The following is a 20,949-nucleotide window of genomic DNA, read 5'->3' on the forward strand; positions in this document are numbered from 1 at the left end:
TCCAATTTTGAGAGTTCAAGTTTACTTTTAAAAATAGACCACTATTTACCAAAGTGGCTGTTAAATAGAATTTAAACTGGGATTTTGGTAATGGGCGACTACCAGAAAACCACACGATTATTTGATGTTTCTGAGAAAGCACTTGCTGACATTGCCAAGGCTATAAATTTGTCACTCTGTCGTTCTGTTAGTTTACTCTACAATCAAAACTCTGCATTTCAGCATGATGGGATAGTTCATTTAATTAGATGTTGCCACTGCTCACCATCCATCTAAAACCCCCCGATGCCTTGCGAGTTTTCTCAGACCGCTTTTGCACTTCTCATACCCCGTTTGTGGTTGAACTGACAAGTTATTCCATCTTCTCACCCCCTACGCTTGTCATTAAGAGCAGCCAACCTCGGCGGTGTCACAAGCTCATCTCCTCCTCCTCATACTTCTCAAAGTGGTTTTGGTGTGTCTTTCACACTTAATCCTGCACTTTGACTTGGGGGCCCCGTGAAGTGACAAACACAATCTCCTCTCCTGAATCAAACACCCGTGATTCACCGGCCTCTGACGTCGCCCAAACTCCCCTCTTTCCTTTTTTTTTTTACGTTTTGTTTTTTCAGCTGTGACAAAGCTATGTGTGAGCCTCAAGTGTGATGCCTCCTGGATAGATATGACAGTGTGGAGATATGATAGCCAGCGATAGTGAGCACATGTGGGACATGAGAAAAGAAACGTCTGCCACCCTTGATGCCCCACTCTGGTATGTCGACGAGGAGACACTGAAGGTCTCGCAGTGAAGTGGGGACTGGAATTCCAAACAAGATTGTGTCTGTCTGTGCTGCCTGCCTGTGAAAACAGATTAAAATCATACTGACCAGTGCAGCCAGGAATGTGTTGAACCTTGAGCCTCGAAGGGGGGAAATCCGACAGCTCATCACACCTCACAAAAAACAAAAAAAAAGAAAGAAAGAAAGAAAGAAACCCCCCCCCCAACAGTCCCTCACAGTGTAGGCAGACCACCACAGAGCAGGGGCTGATAAAAGGAGGTGTTATTAGACTGGATCCTTAAACTGTTATGCTAATAACAAAATAATGCTTTTTAAAATGTCTTTCATATAACAGAACGTATCTCACTTGTTTCTAAATCGTATAATCACATTTAAGAGTAATTACATGGCAGAAAGCCTTTAGAAGATAAGAGTTAATTCCTCCTTGGTTTTAAGTTACGGTTAAAGGTCTTTGGCAGAGCGTGCTCTCAGTATATGTCCCTTATCTCAGTGGGTTTTTAAAACTTTTTCATGTCTAGCGCCACTAAACTGACACAAATTATACCACAAACCCCCATTTTTTTTAATAAGATTTTGTCCCAGGGTCCCTCATCTGATTACTACAGAACATTTTACTACAGAAAGTGTATAACACCCAGGCTGCTTCCTCTGCAGATAGAAACAGGTCATTCTAAGGTAACAAAAACACAACAAGTCTTATTTTCAGGTGATTATACACTAATGAAAACATACAAATGAATATTACATTAAATTACTGCCAATAGATCCTCTTAAATGTTACACTCTGGACCTTTAATATGTGCAAAAACCAAAGTGTATAAAATTACATGTTAGAGTTTTATGTGTGTCGGACTATTTGTGGATATTTTTTACACTATTGTACAGATTAAAGCCCCTACAAGTACTTTAGTTTTGTGTTGATTCTGGCGACCCCTGTGAACAAAAGCGGAAGTGTTTCCACCCCGAAACTGAACTTTAAACACTGGTTTCAACACCCGGACAAACATAGGATCTTTTAATTCGGAAAGCATGAATCTATAAAATAAAGACACTGTATTTAAAAGTACAATACGCTGCTAGATTCCAATTAAAATAAGCATAAATACCTGTTAAGTATTCAGATGTCAGACAGTGAAGCTTACACTGCAGCTCAAACTGCATTTATTGGAGCAGATTATTGCTTTCATTCTGACTGAAAGTCAAAGCGAAAGTCAGTGAGAGTCACAGCGATCCCAGAGAGTGGATGGATAACATCAGGGCTGTTATTATTGACAATAAACTGCAGGGCTGTTTAGCCAGAAACTCCCGGACCGAGTCATGAGACTTCCCTTGTGTTTTCACTCCATTCAAGTCTCATTTGACCGACCGAGGAGCACAAATAAGAGGGCACTGAGGTCCTGGCACCAGTTGTTCCACTCCTAGTCACAACAGTCTCAAAATAGTCCATTCATGCTCGTTCGCTGTCGTGCAAAGCGCGCTTGAATGTACAAAAGCTGTTGTCTTGCACCGTTCCTGTTCTTCGAACAGGGCCAATCCTCCACACCGCCTTTATATGAGCAGGAAATACTGAATTTGGCACCGATAAGGAAAAAGACTGGAGACTGGGGAATGGGAGATGGTGCACGCATGGACACATGTCTGGAAATAATGCTAAGTGTGGCTGTGCAGCATATAGACTGACATGCCTTCAGTATGTGAGCTTTCTGCATTGGCTGTTGACTGTCAGCTGTTAGCCTCTCGGGAAAGGTTAAGGACAAGGATTTAGAGAGAATGTGACATGTAGACTATTCAAAGGTTCATGTAATACTGCGAGTGCAATCAGAGACAACAACTGCGTTACATATCAAATTACTTCATGATTTTCACTGTATTTGGACCGTTTTCCAGACAGCTGTTGGTTGGTTTATAAAAAGTGTAAAATGCTCATTGTAATCTCCTAAAGGTGATGTCTTCAACTAACTGTCAAAAACCCAAACTGATTATTATAGAAGACAAAGAAATCATACGTATACTTGTGCTTCATCCAAACTCCTGGGGTTGTAGCTGGCTATATTAATACTGTAGCGGCCCTCTGTAAGAAGCTACGAGGTGATACCTGGTTTCGTTTGCTCTTTAATAGAGAACAAAACACAAGCTCCTGCGGGTTCATAGCCAGTGTCAACTATCAACAGTGTGCAACAGGCACTAGTATCTCAGTCCATCAACTCCCGCTCGTAGGGTAACATGCACCACAAAACTAGCAGGAACAACAACAACAACAACAACAACTGTTAACGACGGTTTAAAGAAAGTTACATATAAAACCTTTAATTTGAGGAATATTGTTTTTTAATCTTGATTTCTTTGTTTCAGCTGCAAATGGATAATAGATCCTCCAACAACACAGTCAGTCACAGAGTAATCAATCACTTATCTATCGGATATTTTACTTAAGTAAAAAGTAGAAATACCTCAATTTAAAAATACTCAAGTACTAGTAAAACGCTGTCATTCAAATTCACTATGCAGCCAAAATGGGCTCTGTTGTTGTTAAATTAATATGTATTAATGCTATTAAATTATTATTATTAATGCAATAACATTTAGGATGCATTTAAATGTTGTAGTTGGCTACAATATAGGTAATATTATTCATGTTTTATACTGTTGGATGATTGAATTCACTGTATAACAATTGTATTTTATATGTTGTGATATTGGACTATATACACAAGATTTACTTTAGTTTCTGTATTATTAATACAATATATTTTTATATATTCACCCAATAAACGTAGTGGAGTAAATGTTGTATAAAGTAGCATAAAAATGTACTTAAGTTACTTTCCACCACTGTTTTCCCATGATGTTTGCATGGGAACCAATCACAGATCCCACACTTTAATTAGATAAATATTGGTTTTAATGCAGCTTTTTCACTCACTCACACAGCATTTTAATCACTTATTGTGACAGTAAGTGAATAATTTAAAGCTCATGAGCGCAGCAGTGAGCAGCAGTAATTGGTGGAAAGGGGGAGGGAGCTATAACGGGTCAGTCACTCCCCATCCCTCTCTCCCAACGGTAGTCTGTCTGGGGCAGAAGGAGGAGGAGGAGGACGGAGCCATTCATTCCTTCTGTGGAGAGAAAAACGTGGAGAGGATGACGGAGAGACACTGAGGAAGCCAAATAAATAAATAGAATAAAACAAAGTCAGGATCAAATCAGAGAAAACTTAACCTGCACAAGAAGAGAAGACACAAGAAGAGCCTCAAACTCTGTGGATTTCAGAGGCGTCGCTCTCAGAAATCGCACAGCCAGCAGTTACACGTAAGTAGATCCAAGAGAAAAAAAAGCCTCTTTTCTTTTAACAGAAAACTGCTTTTGTGCAAGTAACAACAGTGAAACGAGCCTCAGTTGAAGACTCTCAGCTGCATACATTGTGGCTTTAGACTTTAAGAGTGTTTTCCACGTTGTAGTTTTGGAGGTTTTTCTGTCAGAGCTGTGAGGGGAAACTCGTGGCAGGAAAGCCGAGCAACACTGATGCTTTACCAGGCGATGCAGCTCAATATGAGCCTAATCTGTATCCAGTGGGACAGTTTTTAGATTGAATTTGTCATTTGTTTGCAGTTTTAATTCGTAAAAGTGTCTTTAGTTGGATAATGCACATGGTATAACTTCTTGGATATATGAGGGTTTTTGCAGTTGGACTCATGTCATCAAGTCAAAAATCACCAACATATACAGTTTACTACAATGTTGAGACAAGGGGAAAGCAGCAGATTTTTCACATTTGTTCACTCAGAAATGACTTTTGGCTATCAAAATAGTTGCTGATTATTGTTTATCGATCTAAAGTTTGCATCCCTGATTAAAAAAATCATTAGTTGCATCCCTAAATCCAACTTAAAAATGTGATTTTCTTTGTTTTTATTAGTCTGTTTAGTCGTACCATGTGTAGATTAAAAGCCTAATTTGATCTATAAAACTTCAGAAAATGTTGAAATATGTCCATCGTAATCTCTTCAAAGCTCAAGATAAAGTTTGCAAAAGTTTTGTTTGATCAACGGTCAAAACTTTAAATTGGACTCATGTCATGTCAGATTAATCGACCAAAGTTTACAGCCCTGATGGAAATAATCATTATCTGCATCCCTAAATCCAACTTAAAAACACAATTTCCTTTGCTTTTATTAGTCTGTTTAGTTGTACCATGTGCATTGTTGCCTGTAAAAGTTTTATTCAAGATGGAAAAGACACATGTGAAACATTAAAACCCTCATTTGATCTATAAAACGTCAGAAAATGGTGAAATGTCTCTACGTAATCTCTCTAAAGCTCATCAAAATAAGTATTTACCATCAAAATAAGACAAATAAAGGCAACAGATCCTCACAACTGAGAAACTGGAGCTACATATGATTCAGACTAACTTTCTGCCAATTATCTCACGTGTACAACAAAGTTTAATTTACCATGAAAGCTCTTTTTTTAAAAAGCATCATTAACCCCAAAACACCTGACACCTGAAGGTCTAAGGTTGCTCTGCTTATTGTGACTTCAAGAGAGAGTCTGTCGTGAGACAAAGTGTGACACAGATTCTCGTCTTGTTTTTCGTGTCGTGTTTCAACAGTAAACCTGAGAACTGGTCCCACCTGTAAACCAGTGTTTATGTGTGTGTGTGTGTGTGTGTGTCTCTCGGGGGAGGCTTCTTATATTTGACGTCTTTCGGAACACAATGTAACCAAATGTGCGGAACACTATCATGTATTTTGCTACTTTGTATCTTTTTTATGTCCTTTTCTGTAAAGTTTTAACAGTTCATGAGAGATGTCGTGTTTTCGTTCCAAAACCTCAGGCTCTGATTCATTGTGGTAGGAAACTTGTCTTTTCTTTCCCCCCACTACACGTGTCAAGTATTAGCGTCTTGTCATTTTGTTACCGTGAATTGAACGTGCTAAAATTGTTGTACTGTTGTCACTTTTATTAACCAGCTGCTGTAGAAGTTGCAGCCGTTGCAAGCCTCCTCGGCTGTGTGGTCTTGGTCTATTTATTCTGTAATTAGCTCAAGACCATTTCTTAGTAATTTCTCTCTTCTTTTTTTTTTCTTCTTCAGATGTTTTTAATGATGCTTAGGTCATCGCTGCATTAAAAGATGGCGGTCGGTTGGAATCGGTCAAGGGATTGCCGGTGGTTTCGGCGTGTGTGCCAGTGCACGTGGTCCCTCAGGGCTCCGTGTTTGGCCCATTAAATTCATTCATTACGACCCTGCAGGAACGCTCCTTTCCTCCGTTTTAGGCCACAAGAAAAGCAAAAAATACATGAGTCTCTCTCTCTATTTGGCAGCCAGGCAGTGCAGATGCTTTGGAAAACCTCTTTTATGTTTTTTTTTTCTTCCTCTAAACAGAATGGTAAACTTTCAAAGCATGGAAAAAAAAATAGTACCAGCCTCCTTTTGGTGCAGATGATTCTTTTAATGCAAAACAAAACTGCCAACTGGTCCGTGCAGAACCACATCATCTGCCGTTTCGTGCCTTTTTCCTCGGCTTTGATGCTCCTTTTGTCATTAATCCAGGATGCTGGCTTGCAAGTTTATGGGATTGGTCTAGTACTAGTTCTCCTGGAATGAGCACTACAGCTTCATCTTCTCTTACGCATTCGGATCCTAAATAAGCGTGGGTCCCGCTGATAGAAATCAGCCCCGGGCACTATCCGTGTGTGCTTAAAACCAAACCCGGGATCGCAGTGTCACCGTGTCCAGAGTGTGAAATTAGCTAAATGAACGGCTGCTCCTGTGTCGAGAGGTTAAAGCCAGCACGACTCCGGCCGGCTGGGACTAACATCTGGAAATACAGTTTGTTTTCAGCGAAGCCCTGCTGTTGATGCTCCAGTGTAAGATGGTCCTGATAACAAGGTTTATTTGCATCGAATTCCCTCAGACTACTGTAGCTGTTGCGCTTGTAACACTTAAGTTACAACATTCATTTTCCCACCAACATCATTCATGTCACCCCCATGCTATTCTTCTGGTTCTCAACGAGTGCGGTCAATAAAACAGGAAGTGGTCTAACGAAAACCAAGACATCACTGAGTTTTTTTTTAAATACACGACTTGTTTATTTGGCTGTAAAATTGACGTAATGCGAGGAAGACAAGTCTTAAAATTCAGACAAATCTCAAACTGGGTCACATTACGTTATTAGGTTTTCTGTTCCAAGCTTCTAAAATGAATTAAAAGCAGCTGGTTGTCCGAGTTTTGTTTCTTTGTTTTAATTTTTATTTTATAGAAAGGCTGGAAAGATCCAGAAAGATGGATTGTTAGACTGGTCCTGGAAAAATCTGTGTCACTGTCTGGACGTACAGCTTTGTTCTCTGACATTTTAACATTGCTGTCTGTCTTAGGGTCACTTTTTTTAGTTAGAACTATTTGAACTAATGTAATTAACTTGGATTCATGTGAATGTAGCCAGCTGTGTCCCAAACTGCACTGTAAGAACTGATGTTGGTTTTTTGTTTCGTTTATGTGCAGTGCTTCTACTGTCAGTCGTAAGCTCACGTTAATGTGATGCTAAAGCAGGTTTTAAAATCTTTTTCACAAAGTCAGCAAACATCCTCATGTTTATCAACATTATTATGATCCAAAATCCTTCCACACATTTTATTTCGGAGAGGTTTTGGTGTTGTGGTTAACCGTTAAGTTTAACTCTAGCTAGTTTTTGCAATTCTCCATTTGGAAAAGGAAACATTAGCACAGTTAGCTGATAGAGAAACTGCACCTGGACAGTGTATTTTGGGCTTATACATTGTTCATTTTTTGAATTTGAAGATCAAATATCTAAATGTTCCTACTACCAAACAGCTTTTTGAATTTAATTATATGTCACATTCATCCTGCCATAGATTGATTTAAACATTATCCATTTAGATGCACCTGTGCACAAGATCCTCTGTTCTCACAGTGGACGGTTTATTAGGTTTTTCGCATTTGACAAGAAACATAAAGTCATGAGTCTGATTAAAATGATGAAAAAAAGAAACTCTTAACTAAATTTGGTCCATAGTTAGATTGTACTCCTTTAGGGGTGGGTGGACGACTATTAAGGAGTGAATTTATACCCACACGAAATTAAGGAGTCACAATGTTGTTTTTTTAGTAAGTTTTTGGATTAATTGCCCAGCCCTTGTCAACCTCTTTTTTTGTGTGCATCTGCTGGTTGGATCAACTGGTTTTGGGTCTTTTTTTGGGGGCTTTTCGAGGCACCTGTAGTGAATTATTGTTTTACAACCTGTCAGAGAAGCAAAACAAGACATCAAACAGCGTCCAGCAGCCTTTACACGATGACCTTTTCCCATGTGTCCTCCTGTCTGTCACTTTTAACTCCCCCAAGCCCTCTGAATGATACTTCACAAAACTGTTTTACTCTCTTCGTATCTCCCCCACCTCCTCACCTCCGTGCTACACTATGAGGCAGTCATGCACACTGATTAGATTAGGCAACGTGAAGCTAATCACCCAACTCTCTCCTTTCCCCCCCGGTGCTATTCTTGGTCGCTCTTTTTTTGTTGTTTTCTAACCGTCCTCAGGTCCCCTCCCTCCTCCTGTGACTACCCAGGGATGAGCCCCTCTCCTGGGGGTACATTTCCCTCCAGCGAACCGTTTTCTGGGAAAAAAAACCAGGGTGGGGTCCTCAAAATAACAAAAGCCCTCACCCCGAACACTTGTCCCCTCTGTCAGTTGGAGGCCGACTGTAAAGCTTGTATGGAAACGTAGAGAGAAAGAGACATCCAAAGAAGTGAATGACTTGTGGAGGGCAGAGAGGGGGAGATAGACAGGGGAGGAGGCCTGGACCCTCCTGTCGGGTGAAATGAGGAGAAAGAATCTGCAGCGGGTTTTGTTCCTTTGTTGGCGAGTTGGGGGTCAGTCTCAGGGGAATTCGCGGCAGACGGACGGAGGGTTTTGCAGCTGCATGGCCTCCAGCACTTTATCTAGTCCCTGAGCAACTGCAGACTCGTTAAACTCTAACGTTCACTTCAGTTTATGTCTGTTAGACATCTCCTGTTTTCCTCCTTTTTTTTTTTTCTATTTAACTTATCAGACATGTTTGATTATTGATTAAAGCTGGAGTCACTTGCAGCTGTATGATGATGAAAAAGGTTACGACCTGGCCACAATAGGCAGTCTGTGTGTGTAAATGCGCGATAAGGCCAGTATCATATGTTCAGTTTTGGCTTAGGTCGTGGAAAGGAGTCTTTTAAAGCCGCGAACGAGATCACAGCGGATTGTGCATTGTTGATTGTGTCACTGCTGAAAGTTATAATGTGCTTTCATGTTTCAGAGAAAGGAAACAATGACTACAAAGAGATGGAGTCTATGGATTTATGATTCAAACATGGGTTGTAGCTATTATTTTCATTATCAAATTGTTCATTTTTTAAGGTTAAAAATCATAATCTCTTTCTCTTTTATTTCTTCCCTCTGGTGTCTGCTAGTCTAAAATTAATCAACAGACCAACGTCATTTAGCGGGAAATATCTTGTGAATTTCAGGTTAGTTTCATTAATAAAGAAATCCCCTGATCAGCCTCGTCATAATAGTAAAGTCCTTTCACTTTCACTGAGAAATCCCCCAGCTGATCTGAGTCCTTGTTCACAACCAGAGGTCTGATTCCCTGTGTTTGGGTCCTGGTTTCACTTGCACCATGGAAACCCTATTTCGGTTTTGGGGCTGGCAGACTGTCACCGGTCATTATCACCACCGTACCCTGGTAGCCAGAGAGACAGCGAGCAAGGACCAACGGCTGTAACGCTCTTCTCTGTGTCTCTCAGCTTCCCGCCTCGGCAGATGTAGTTTTTAATAGAGGTGACTCATGCTGAATATAAGGCAGGTTACTGGTTTTGACCTAATCCTGCTCCCGGTAGTTGACAGTTTGTACCCAGTAGGAACGATTGCTGTGTCTGTCAGGCTTTCCCTTTACTACATGAATTTGTTTAGTAATTTTTTAGAAAATAGTTTATTCCTTTCCTTACACATTTGCTGTTATGTTTTTGGTTTTTAGTAAAGCTTAAAAAGCCGTATGGGGAAGGGCTTTAGGGTAAAGTTTATGGGGGTTTAAGGGTAAAACTTTAGTGTAAAACTGTGCAAACTTCACTCTGTGACCTGGTTACTGGGCAGAGGTCGGCGTAATGATCTGTGCAGCTGTGAATTGATTTGTAGGGTGATGAATCTCCAAGGGAGGGTGAATACTTCACTAGATAGGGATGGGATAATGTTACAGCATCTGTGGGACCACACAGACACAAGCTTCAGTAAAGAAATGTGCCTGTTTTATTTTTTCCCATTTTTTTAAAGGTAAACTTTAGAGATTTTATACCACAAAAACGACCTCGTCAGGCTGTGACTTTTAAACGAGATCAAACAACACCCCCCGAAGCTTCCCAGCTCCATTTATACCAAGCTGATATGAACTGGCTTAATTGAATTTAACTGGAATTTGCCCAGGCTAGTTTTCCCAGCCACAGGCTTGTCAACAGATGCATCCTGTTTGATTCAATCTCAGGTATGATCAGCACTGACATGGCTCCGGCTAAATAAACACCGGCACAGTTTCACTTGCGGGGGGTTCATCTTGGAGTCAACTCACCTCTGTCTAAATTAAATCTATTTGATGCCAGAAAAGCATCAAAAAATCATAGTTTAAGCAAGTAAAAGTGAGTGCTAGTGTTTCCAACTGTCTCTATTTAATTTGACCTTTGCTTTCACTCGTTCAAAGCCTTTTAGAAAACATGCATGCTTGGCTCTTCTTTTTTTTTTGCGGTAATGAGGCATTTCTTTGTTTGCTGTTGTCATTTGGGGCCGGCCAAGTGATATTTGCCATCTGAGAGAGTAAACAAAAGGCCCAAGAGAAGTGAATCATAGAGGGAAGTAATAATAGACTGTGTGTGGAGAGACAGAGAGCATAAAGGAAAACAAGTTTGAGAGTGAAGGTATGTTTTTTATGTTGTTTGTTTCACAATTAACTGGAGCGGCCCCAGGGGGTCAGACATCTGTGATCCATCTCCCCAGGGGCAGGCGTCTGGATTCGCCTCTTCCCCCCCCCCCCTTCATCCTCTGTCCTTCTACCAACGTCGTGACTTCCCTCTGACAACCCCTATTGCCCCAGAGATCATCCACTCAGAGCAGGGTACCACTTTTAAATAGCGACCTCTGACCTCCATCCATCAATCTTGTGTAAAATTCACACTGGAGAGGTTGTGTGGACGTATAGGCATCCTATGGGGATCAATACTGGAGATAACAGTATACAGGAGAGTTTTTTTAGAGAGGTGAAGCATATTCAGGTTGTTATTAATCATTACCACCGCCAAGGAGATAGAAAAACAGCATTATAATGAAGTACTGTAGTGCTTGTTTTGGTGCAAAACCCCAACAAATGTCACATTATTATGATTTTAATTGTTTTTTTTGTCAATTTATGACGTAAAAATGATCATTCACACACTAATAGTGACTCATATCTATCAAAATAATCACTATATGATGTTTTGTCTAACATATTGTGCAGCGCTAGCTGCTACAATTGATTATTGATCCATCTGATTAGGTCAGGATCACGGTTGAGACCAATCCTATGGATCAGATTGGTGCATTAACCAATTTCAGTTGTTGGGCAGTAAAAATGTAACATTTATTATTTATTTTGAGGACAGACGTTAAATGAAACCCGAGTTACTTCCCTCCAATGGAATATAGCTACAATATTGATCAATGGTCTTTACTGGAACTACTTTTTACACTTTTTAATGCTGTGAGCAACACAAAAGAAAGCTTGCTCGCTCGATACCACAAGAGTTAAATGAGAAAATGTGTTTGTTTTGACCTTTTTTTTTTTTTACAAACAACATCCAACTCGAACACCTAAACAGCACTTTAAAGTGTACCTGCTTTAGTGTTTACGTGGCTCAATTCAGACAGTTTTAATGGCAGTCGTGCACTTTCCCTGATCATGTAAACACTTACGTGATCTTATCCTCTTCTCAGGATGGTTGGGCGCATTAAAAAGGACTGTTACGGCCTTGTTACGGCCTCGTTACGGCGTGGCCATTAGATTCCTAGAAGCCAATAGCCTGTGACACTGGGCGGGAATCTTTATCACCGCAGGTTCTGGAGGCTAGACAGGAAAGATGATGCCTCTCTTTTAGACATGATAACACAATTTGGAGAACATTAGCAAAGGCTGCAGCACATATACAGGGCTGTGTGTGTGTGTGTGAGAAACCCCTGTGCTCATTATGTCTGTCAACATGTCTGGAAGAGGCTTGGCTCGCATCCAATCCACAGAAATTACCCTCCTGTCCGCATTAAAGAGCACTTAATACACCTGTCTTTTATCACAAAGGAAGACGTCAATAATGACTTCACCACATCTGAACGAAGAAGACTTAAAGAGTTAGTTTTTAAATCTCTTTTGATTCTATATCTGTGTGTTTTATTCTTTTTAAAAACGCCTTAATAAGAATTAATAAACCAGCCTCGCTGAATGATGCAGCTGCAGCCATCTGTTGTGTTTAATGTTGAGCTAACAGGCTAATCACTGCAAGGTGATGTCATCTCTGTGCGCTGTGTGTGCGGTCTGTGGTTTACACACACACACACACACACACACACATATGCATACATGTAGACACACACACACACACTTATACACAAGAGGAAATTGGATAGAGTGTGGATAATCATTGTATTAGTGCAGAGTGTGCAATCAGCGTGCGCCTGAGGGAGTAAAACACACCTTGTGATTTTTCTTTTACTTTTTGTAAATGGCTTGTGTGCTGCGAGTGTTAAGTGTGTGTTTGTGTGGAAGTGGAAAGTGTGTGTGTGTGTGTGTGTGTGTTTGTCAGAGGGAATTATGGGGGCTAACTGACGAGATGGAGTCGGACGTTAAGTGGTGTGATATCATCGAAAAGGGGGCGTAATGTTGCTGAATTATTTTAAAGAGCACATCGGAAGTTGTTTCTCTTGAGTTTACTGTTGGAATATAAATTGACAGCATTAATGGGCCGCTCCCCTCGAACACCGCTGCTATTAGCATGTCAGGCTCAGTGAAGACTTCAGCACATCTCAACAAAGAAAACAGAAAACTAAAAGTCAGTTATGTTGTTATTTTTCAATCCCTTCCTCCATCTCTTGTGTTTTTCCTTCTCAGAGTAGAGCAATGTCAATATGTCACTGTAGAAGTCCCCAACGTTGGCTATTGTTACCAAGGTAGTATACATTGGTAGCTCACTAAGTAGCTAATAAATACATAGCTAAGCAGTTCTTGGTTCGAGATTAGGCACCTTTGTGGTAATTGACCCGTCCCTCGAAAACGTTGCTTACAAGATCTGTCTTTTATCATACCAAAAGACCTCAATTATGACTTCACATAAAAACTTCAAAGTAAACGTTAACTACAATTCCCATGGTGCATTTTGGCAATGATGAGAGGTTGAAATAAGTTAGTTATGTATGTGCTTCTGATGGCAAGTGGAAGCTAAAGAAAAAGTGTTAGTGTGATTCAAGCCTCTCCTCCATGGCAACAGCAACCGAGGCTCATGGGTATTGTAGTATTTAGACCTGCCGTTGTGCCATTATTACGACAAAACATGATTTCCGTAATCCGGAGGAGTCCTGTGTTTCTTTTTTAAATACTTTTTTATTGAGTTTAAACCAAGAACAACACAACACACAGAACACAAAAAGGGAAAGTAAATCTAAATTGATAATAATTGAAGGAAAAGAAATAACGAAAAGGTAAATATACATTCAAAAAAGTAAGTTAATTAATCATATTAGGTAAAGTATTGTTTCCAGTCCAGTATATATGTGAGTTTTAGGGTCCTCTCTTCAAGTCCTGTCTCTAAGTTCAGTAACATTGAACACTATAGAACATAAACCATCTTAATGAGACTCACTGTGGAGGTTAAACAGCATTGTGTCTGGCCGAACTCACACCCAAACCCAAAAGTGGAAGCTGCACAGGCACCAGAAGAGTTTTTTTTTTTTTTTAGCCTCTTCTCTTTGAAGAGCTCCTGGCAAGGCTTTCAAAGCCCCTCTGTCTCAGCGCTGGCTCCTAAAATAATGTGCGGTAAATGTAATACAGCTGCCCAGCTGAGCGGGAACAGACAATGCTCATTATTCTCAAAAACAATAATTGCTTTTATTTTATGTCTCACCAATTTTTTTTTGCACATTCCAAACATTTTACACGACATTGACATTAACCCGACTGCCCGCTTTGTTTTCGATTCAGCGGCGATGAAAAATATTGTCCCACATGTGTGATACTGAATCCACTGCGACTGCCACTGAGCGGTTTCTGTGGTGCTGATGCAGCAACAGTTTTCTAGTCCTGTAAAAATGTTCCAGTGACACAGACGAAACACACACACACACACACCACAACACCACACACACACTGGCTGCCGAGCACAATGAATGAGTCATTGTTGGTCATGTCTGTTTTGTATTGTATGAATAGACAGCAGCTGTTAATGTCCATTCAGCTCCAGTCTTAAGATAGATAAGCTTATATAACTCAGTTTACACTTACAACTATGTATTGTGTTTCTGCAAACTCCAGGAACAGATGTTCCCTCATTGTTAGGTTTTTATTTACTGTTTCACACAACACCACACTTAATAACCATTATTTGACCTTTCAGATCGCCCTATCATAGCTCCTCAGTTGCAGTGTTTTTTGGCTGGGTATCTGCTGGGTATATTAACTCACCAAATCGCTCCAAATGCTCGTTGAACGCTGTTGCAGAAGCAGTGCATTGCACAGTGATTAGCCTTCACAGAGCGAATGGAGCTGGGCACCGGCCTACTTCCATAACACCTGAGTTGTGTATGTTAGCCGGAGGGATGTAGCTCCTGAGCTGGTTATTTTAATGACAACTGCTCCTCTGCTCTGCTTCACATGCCTCTCATTACTGCCCAGAGAGCGAGGAGAGACTGAGTTGGAGGAATGTTGATATTAAACAGATTGCAGACGGTATAGAGGACGACAGACAGAATATTAGTGCTTTGATAGAAGTGCGACCTTTTTTTGCTTAGCCACCTCTTATCTGTCTGTTACAGTACAAAGCTATGGAGGTTAGCTTAGCTTAGCATATAAGACTGAATTGGAGGGAAAAACCGCTAGCCCATGCCAGGATCTGCCATGCATTTATTTTTTATATTATTGGTGGATGCTCATTAAATGTGCGGACCAACAGTCCAAAAACCTCAAAAAATACTCAATTTACTACATTACAGAGTCCTAAAACCTTAAAATGTTTGATTTTTGGTAGAAAATTACTTATTGATTGATTCATCTTCAAAATAGCTGATTATTAATATTTTCGCTCTTCTCCAGACCGACCGGTTTGTTTGATCTGATTGGTTGAAGTTCTGCGTCTTCCTTTTCCAATCAGTTTCCCAATGAGGACTTCCCAGATGGTTCTGTGAAAACAAACTCTAGCTCTAAAAATCTGCCTGTAAGCACCTCTAAAGCGCACTAATTTCACAATTTACTATCTTGCTTGATGTACAAAAATCAAAGTGGGAAAAACAAAGAGGATCAACCAGAAGAAACACCAGCGAAATTCCAGCTCCAAGGCAAGAAAATTGAACAAAAGTCAAAATTATCCGGGTACATAACCCCCTACAGTAAAGCACAAGGACCAGCCACGCCTCTAAAGCATAAAAGTCATCATTAATGTGTTTAGAGCATAAAACGCAAACAAGTAGGCCTATATCTCAGCATTTAGGTTCACATCTGTGAAGAAATGTACTATGTAAAGTAAGTACTCTAATGAAACAATGGCCAAGAAAACAGCAAATTTGTCAAAATGATTGTTAAAATGATTAAAATACATAATACAGACAAAATAAAAAGTATTGTCTGAAAGTTCCCTAAACAGGGAGTTTCCTGCTTCGAAATTCTCCAAATCATCATTTTACACAACTTTCTGCAGTACTGATTTCACTAGTTCATTGCACGTTTTGGATGATAACATGAAAATATCCATAAATTCACTCTGTCAGTTGACTAAATGATAGAAAAAATGGTGGGAACCAGTGATTTTAGAGGTGCTGATCCCTTGGACAGAACCAGACCAGTGTTTTATCCGCCCCGTTGGGCTCTAACTTACATTTTAAGACAGAAAGAGCTAAGAGTGCATTAATCTTCTCATCGACCTCTCGGCAAGAAATAAGCACCAGTTCCACGAATAAGTCCCAAATGTTAAATATATTATGTTTTAAATGTTGACAACCTCCATACTTCCCTCCACTGAGCTTCCCCCCTTGTTCCCAAAGCCCTAAATACGTATAAGAAAGACCCTTTTGTGGTGGGCCTGGCTGCAGTGAACATACCTACAGACACCCCCCCCCCCAGTCCCCACATAATAGCCTGCCCCCAGCTGTGGAAGGGTTCAACAGCTCAGCTCCAAACACCAGCATCTAATGCCGCATTAAGTAAGAGTTATTCCCAAGTTTAGTGCATGTAGGGGCCTGGATTGTAACACTTAAGATCCCATTTGTGCATCTACTTCTGTATTTGGAAGAAAATGCCCAATAAGAGCAAGAGAACTAATTGTTACTGCTGCCATGTTCCCGCTCTTATCTCCCGTTTGTTTACGAATTTCATACAACTTATCCGTGAAATTGAGCTTCCTGTTTTCCACCAGATCCCAGCGTGAGAAAAAAAGGGGGGGAGACTCAGGTGTGTGAAGCTGGTGGTGATCACCTGTAACCTGTTTTCACCCTCTTACAAACAAACCAACCAGATCACAGCGAGAGTACCGTAAAACGTCGGGTCTCATAGGTTCCTTTTCTCTTACCGAAATGGAAAAAGTATGAATGTTTAATTCAATGAAAGATCTTTTTGATTTAGTGGCCTGCTGTATGGTTGGTATGCTGTTTATTAGTGTAGCGATCCCAGTGAAACGTCTGTGGGAGCAGTGTGTTATTTCAAGCTTATTCCAGAGTTTTTGTGGCAAAACGCTGCTTGTTTTTCCTCTGTTCATAAACCTGATGCCAGTGTTGAATACCCTTTTCATTTGATTGTTTTATTATTTCCTATCAGAGTATCACTTTTACGTAAAAACAAAGTATAGAGTTGGCGTTTCGACAGATCTCGAAGCCTTTTTCTGCCCCTCACACCTGCTGCTGTTGGGCAGAGTGACGTCAGGGTTTGGATTGTCGCTGTGTATGAGGACGGAGTTTGGTAGCATTTCATCGAATTTGAATCCTTTCTACCTAATTTCTCCATTTGCTGCGAGTTAAAATTACATTTGCTCTTAATGAGGGAGCAGCCATACTGGAAATATCTTCTGCATACATGATGTTGTGTAACTTAATGTTACCTGAAGGCATTGCAGAATACAGTGTAACACTGGCGGTAGGCTGATGTGGTGCACTAGTCTTTCACAAGTTAACACTTAAACATGATGAATAGTCATTAAATGTTTAAGCAAGGGACTTGTTAGCCTCTTAGCCTCTTTTGTGCAGCCTCCCTCAAGCATTTCCCAGTGGTTTCCTGACTATGGTGGAGTGTATCCACAATTTAGTCTGTTCAGATGGTCACTGTGTCAGATTAGGCGATCACTGAGTGACCGAGCTCGCTGTCTTTCCTGACCTGTGGGATGTCACGAGGAACGAGGCACTTGGGGCCGACATCCAGGAACAAGAATGTAAACATACAGTGTCGTCTGTAATAGAGTTTGTTGTTGTTAACTATGATCCACTCCAATTTTTGTTCCTGAATTCCTACATCTGCCGGGTCAGGCTATTATCGTCTAATGGCGCAGCTCTTGTTAACAACTGTGTTGCACAAATGTGTTTGTCTTTGCAAACATCTTATCTATTGTAACAGTTTGGGTCTGTGTTTCATGGTTGAACTAATGTTAGCTTGATACTCTAGTACCAACACATCAACATCATGAAGCCCTGGTTGTACGGTTACTGTTTTATCATATACGATCAAAACGGAGGTCACACGTAATCCAAACCTTACAGTTGAGTTGAGCATCCATTCACAGCAGACATACCGCTCAACTAACCAAAGATATTTTAGGCAATTAGGCACCATCTGATGACGTTTCTCTCATATCTAGGAAACGCAGTCTCTTAAAGTCACGTTTCACGATTTCGGCTTGTTAAACTATCATGAAAGAAAGTTTTTGATGAGGGATTTTTTTGGCTGCAGAGCTTAAAAAAATACATACAGTATATATATTGTGTGTGAGAAGCAGTGCTGTTGAAAAAGCACTAAATTGGCCCCTGAGGCCGCTCTTGTGATCGCTCACTGGAGTCCACTGATAAATTAACTGCATTGTCAGTCAAAGGTTTCCATAGAAACAGTCACATGTCCTTCATCTATCTCAACCTTTTGGCTTCCTTCTGAGATACAGCTATCTGTGTTTGATGAATGGATCTTATCAGCTCCATTTAGCATTTAGCGTGGAATCTCACACAGCTAGCGACTTTAGTGCATCGTTAGTGGATTCTTCTGCAATCCTGTTAATGTTGTAACTATTGACCTGACTGTTAACTGAGCTGAGTGCTGCTCTTTCTGGATGAAAATCCATTTAAAAAGCCTCAACGATGCCGGGCAAAAAGGGAAGAGAGTTAGGCCATTAGTTAATTATCTACAGCCTGACGTATGTGAGCCATTACTATGAAGTAACCTGAACCTGCTGCTGACACAAGGACGATGTTTGATGAGTTTTATTGAGTTTCTCGTAGTTCTAAAAGAAGGATTGCTTTCTTGACTCATGGATTTATTGATACTGTGATGGTTAGTAGTCCTCCTGTTTACTGTAACTCTTAACATAGCGGAGGCGGCCTGAAAGGAGATTGCCTTTCATGAAATTAAAGCAGCAGTGATTGATTGTTTGACCACTTGTGGGCAAGTTGTAAACAAAACATTGACATATTATCATTGTATAAAGTTGTTTTGGTGAGCAGCAACAGTATTATTTATTTGGTCTCGTTTTTCTGGCCATTTGACAAACATAAGTCCAATATTCACTCTCTTTTAGCTCTGTTTTTGGTCTCCACCAACTCTTTATCAGAGCTGTGCCTGATGAGATCGGTGAGAGTCAACCAAAAACAGTAAAAATGCGCAACGTGAAACCAAAACAATGAGCTGAAAGACGCTAAAACAAAACTGAAATGAACTGCAGAGTCGGGTTCATCGCTACGAGCAACTCCTTTTATATTTGACATTGTGATTTTATCTGTTGCTATTATGAAAAGGGGACATACCACACAAGTGAGAGAATTAAAACCACCATCTAGTAAACAGATATGATCACAAGATGAGATGTGTCTGGATCTGTCATACTTAATGCTTCATGTTTAATGTTAGTGGATGAGAGCAGGACGGTAAACTTGAGTGAGGCCGGCAGAGACATTAAAATATTTATAAACTTTTTGCCGTTTTCCAGTTGTTACGTAGCTTCATCACACAAGAAGAAAACGTGGACAATCAGGACAACAAGACAATAATAATTAATAATCATTCTGTTTGTTTGTTTTTCCTGTGCTTTAAGTGAATGTCTTGTCCGTCTGTCTGAATCCATGTAAATGCACCATACAAGTATATTCCGACGTCTGGCTGAGGTTAGTTTGCAGCTTTATATGTAAAGCAGCAAGTTAGTATGAACTTATCTAAGTACACCAAGCACCCACAATGGCAATGTGACCTTTTAAAAAAAAAAAGTCAAATAAACAAAACAAACCAGCTGGACTCATTTTAACATCAGTGTGTCTGTGTTGATTTTAGAGTTAAAATTAGGATGTGGGAAAATGGGATGTGGTATTTGTGGGATTTTAAAATTTACAACACCTTTCACACAGGGCTTAAGACTTATCCCACTTAGTGACTTGGTTTGGATTATATAATACAGATACAATGTGTTGTGTTGTGCTAAACATTATGCAACGTTACCGCAGAGACCCCCGTAACGTCAGATGAGGGATGCAGACATCAGCGTCTCTCCTTTTCTTTTTTTCTTCCTGTTTTTTATGAACATGTGAAACAGTTTAAACGTTTTCTCCAGGTGCAGTTGCTCCTCTGTCTCAGGTTTAAATGGAAAATACCAACGAGCAAAGAGAAAAAGATGCTCATTTAGTTGCGGAGCCAACTATGACTGAACTGCTGCTCTCTGGAGAAGGTATGGTTTTGTGATTTGGACTCATCGCTGCATTGTTCCTGCTGTCTCTACAGGGTTAGAGAGGACTCTCTTACATCATTTGGATTTGACTGAAGATTGCTCCGCCGCGAGATTCCACACAAGAGGTCGGTGTTTTTGGTTAGTTTCTAGTTTCCTCAGGAGATGTTTTGGAGTTGGGAATACTAACCAAACAAACAGAAACACGGTTTCCTGCTTTTCTTGTTATGATATTATTGGGGTTCCTGCACCTGCCTGTTACCAGTGGAAATACAAGCTGTTCCCATGGGCCCCTATTGTTCCGGGCAGGTGTTATTGAACGTGACTCCTTTTTAAAACTGAAAACTTGAGTGTCTCACTGTGAGCAATTGCTTCCTAAATGAACACTTTTCCATTGTGATTCTGCTCTTCTAACTTGTTTTAAGTGGGCGAGTTGTTTGCTTTTGTTGCCAGATTCACTATCAACTAAATCTGCTTGGTCCACACATACACACAGTCCTGATGATTGGCTTAGTTTTTGAGCTCTTAAAGGACCAGTTTGTACAATTTAGGTGTAGTTGCATCCTTCCTCGCTTCAGCCTCCTTTTCTAAGCGTATAGGAGAAACTATAGTGGCCGTAAAACGCACCAAGAAATGCATAAGATATCATACCAATGAGTTTCTGCCAGTAGATCCTCCTAAATGTTACACACTGGATCTTGAATGAATAATACCCAAAGATTTTCCTTGTTTAGTGTTGAATAGTTAACGTTAAGTAGTGAAGCCTTTAAATTATTGGTTCACAACCATTTTCAGCTTCTGACACTTTGAAACAAAGTAATGTCAGTTTGCAGCCTCTGGCTAAAGTTGTGAAGTTAGCCAAAAAGTAATTTTTCCTTCTCAGATTCGTTTGATTGGATAAATTCAAAGGCACAAAAAAGTCAACTTTAGAGAAGAGACAGACAATAAAAACAAATGTCCTATTGTAAAATGCCAGTTTATTAGGTACACC

The 20,949-nt window shown here is 40.2% G+C and overlaps 1 protein-coding gene across 2 annotated transcripts in view; it reads left to right on the plus strand.

The window, feature by feature from the left end:
* Nucleotides 1-3,849: 3,849 nt before the first annotated feature.
* lhfpl2a (LHFPL tetraspan subfamily member 2a) overlaps nucleotides 3,850-20,949 on the plus strand; it is a 39,949-nt gene continuing 22,849 nt past the window's right edge. The window contains exons 1-2 of one of the 2 annotated variants that reach the window (XM_035668529.1): nucleotides 3,850-4,088; nucleotides 20,015-20,086. The gene's annotated coding sequence lies outside the window, so the exon portion shown is untranslated. The remainder of the gene's footprint in view (nucleotides 4,089-20,014; nucleotides 20,087-20,949) is intronic. The other variant, XM_035668530.1, reaches the window with a different exon arrangement.

The sequence above is a fragment of the Morone saxatilis genome, unplaced genomic scaffold, assembly GCF_004916995.1.
Source record: "Morone saxatilis isolate NCDOM2014 unplaced genomic scaffold, NCSU_SB_2.0 Contig21, whole genome shotgun sequence".
In the NCBI taxonomy this organism is placed as follows: Eukaryota; Metazoa; Chordata; class Actinopteri; family Moronidae; genus Morone; species Morone saxatilis.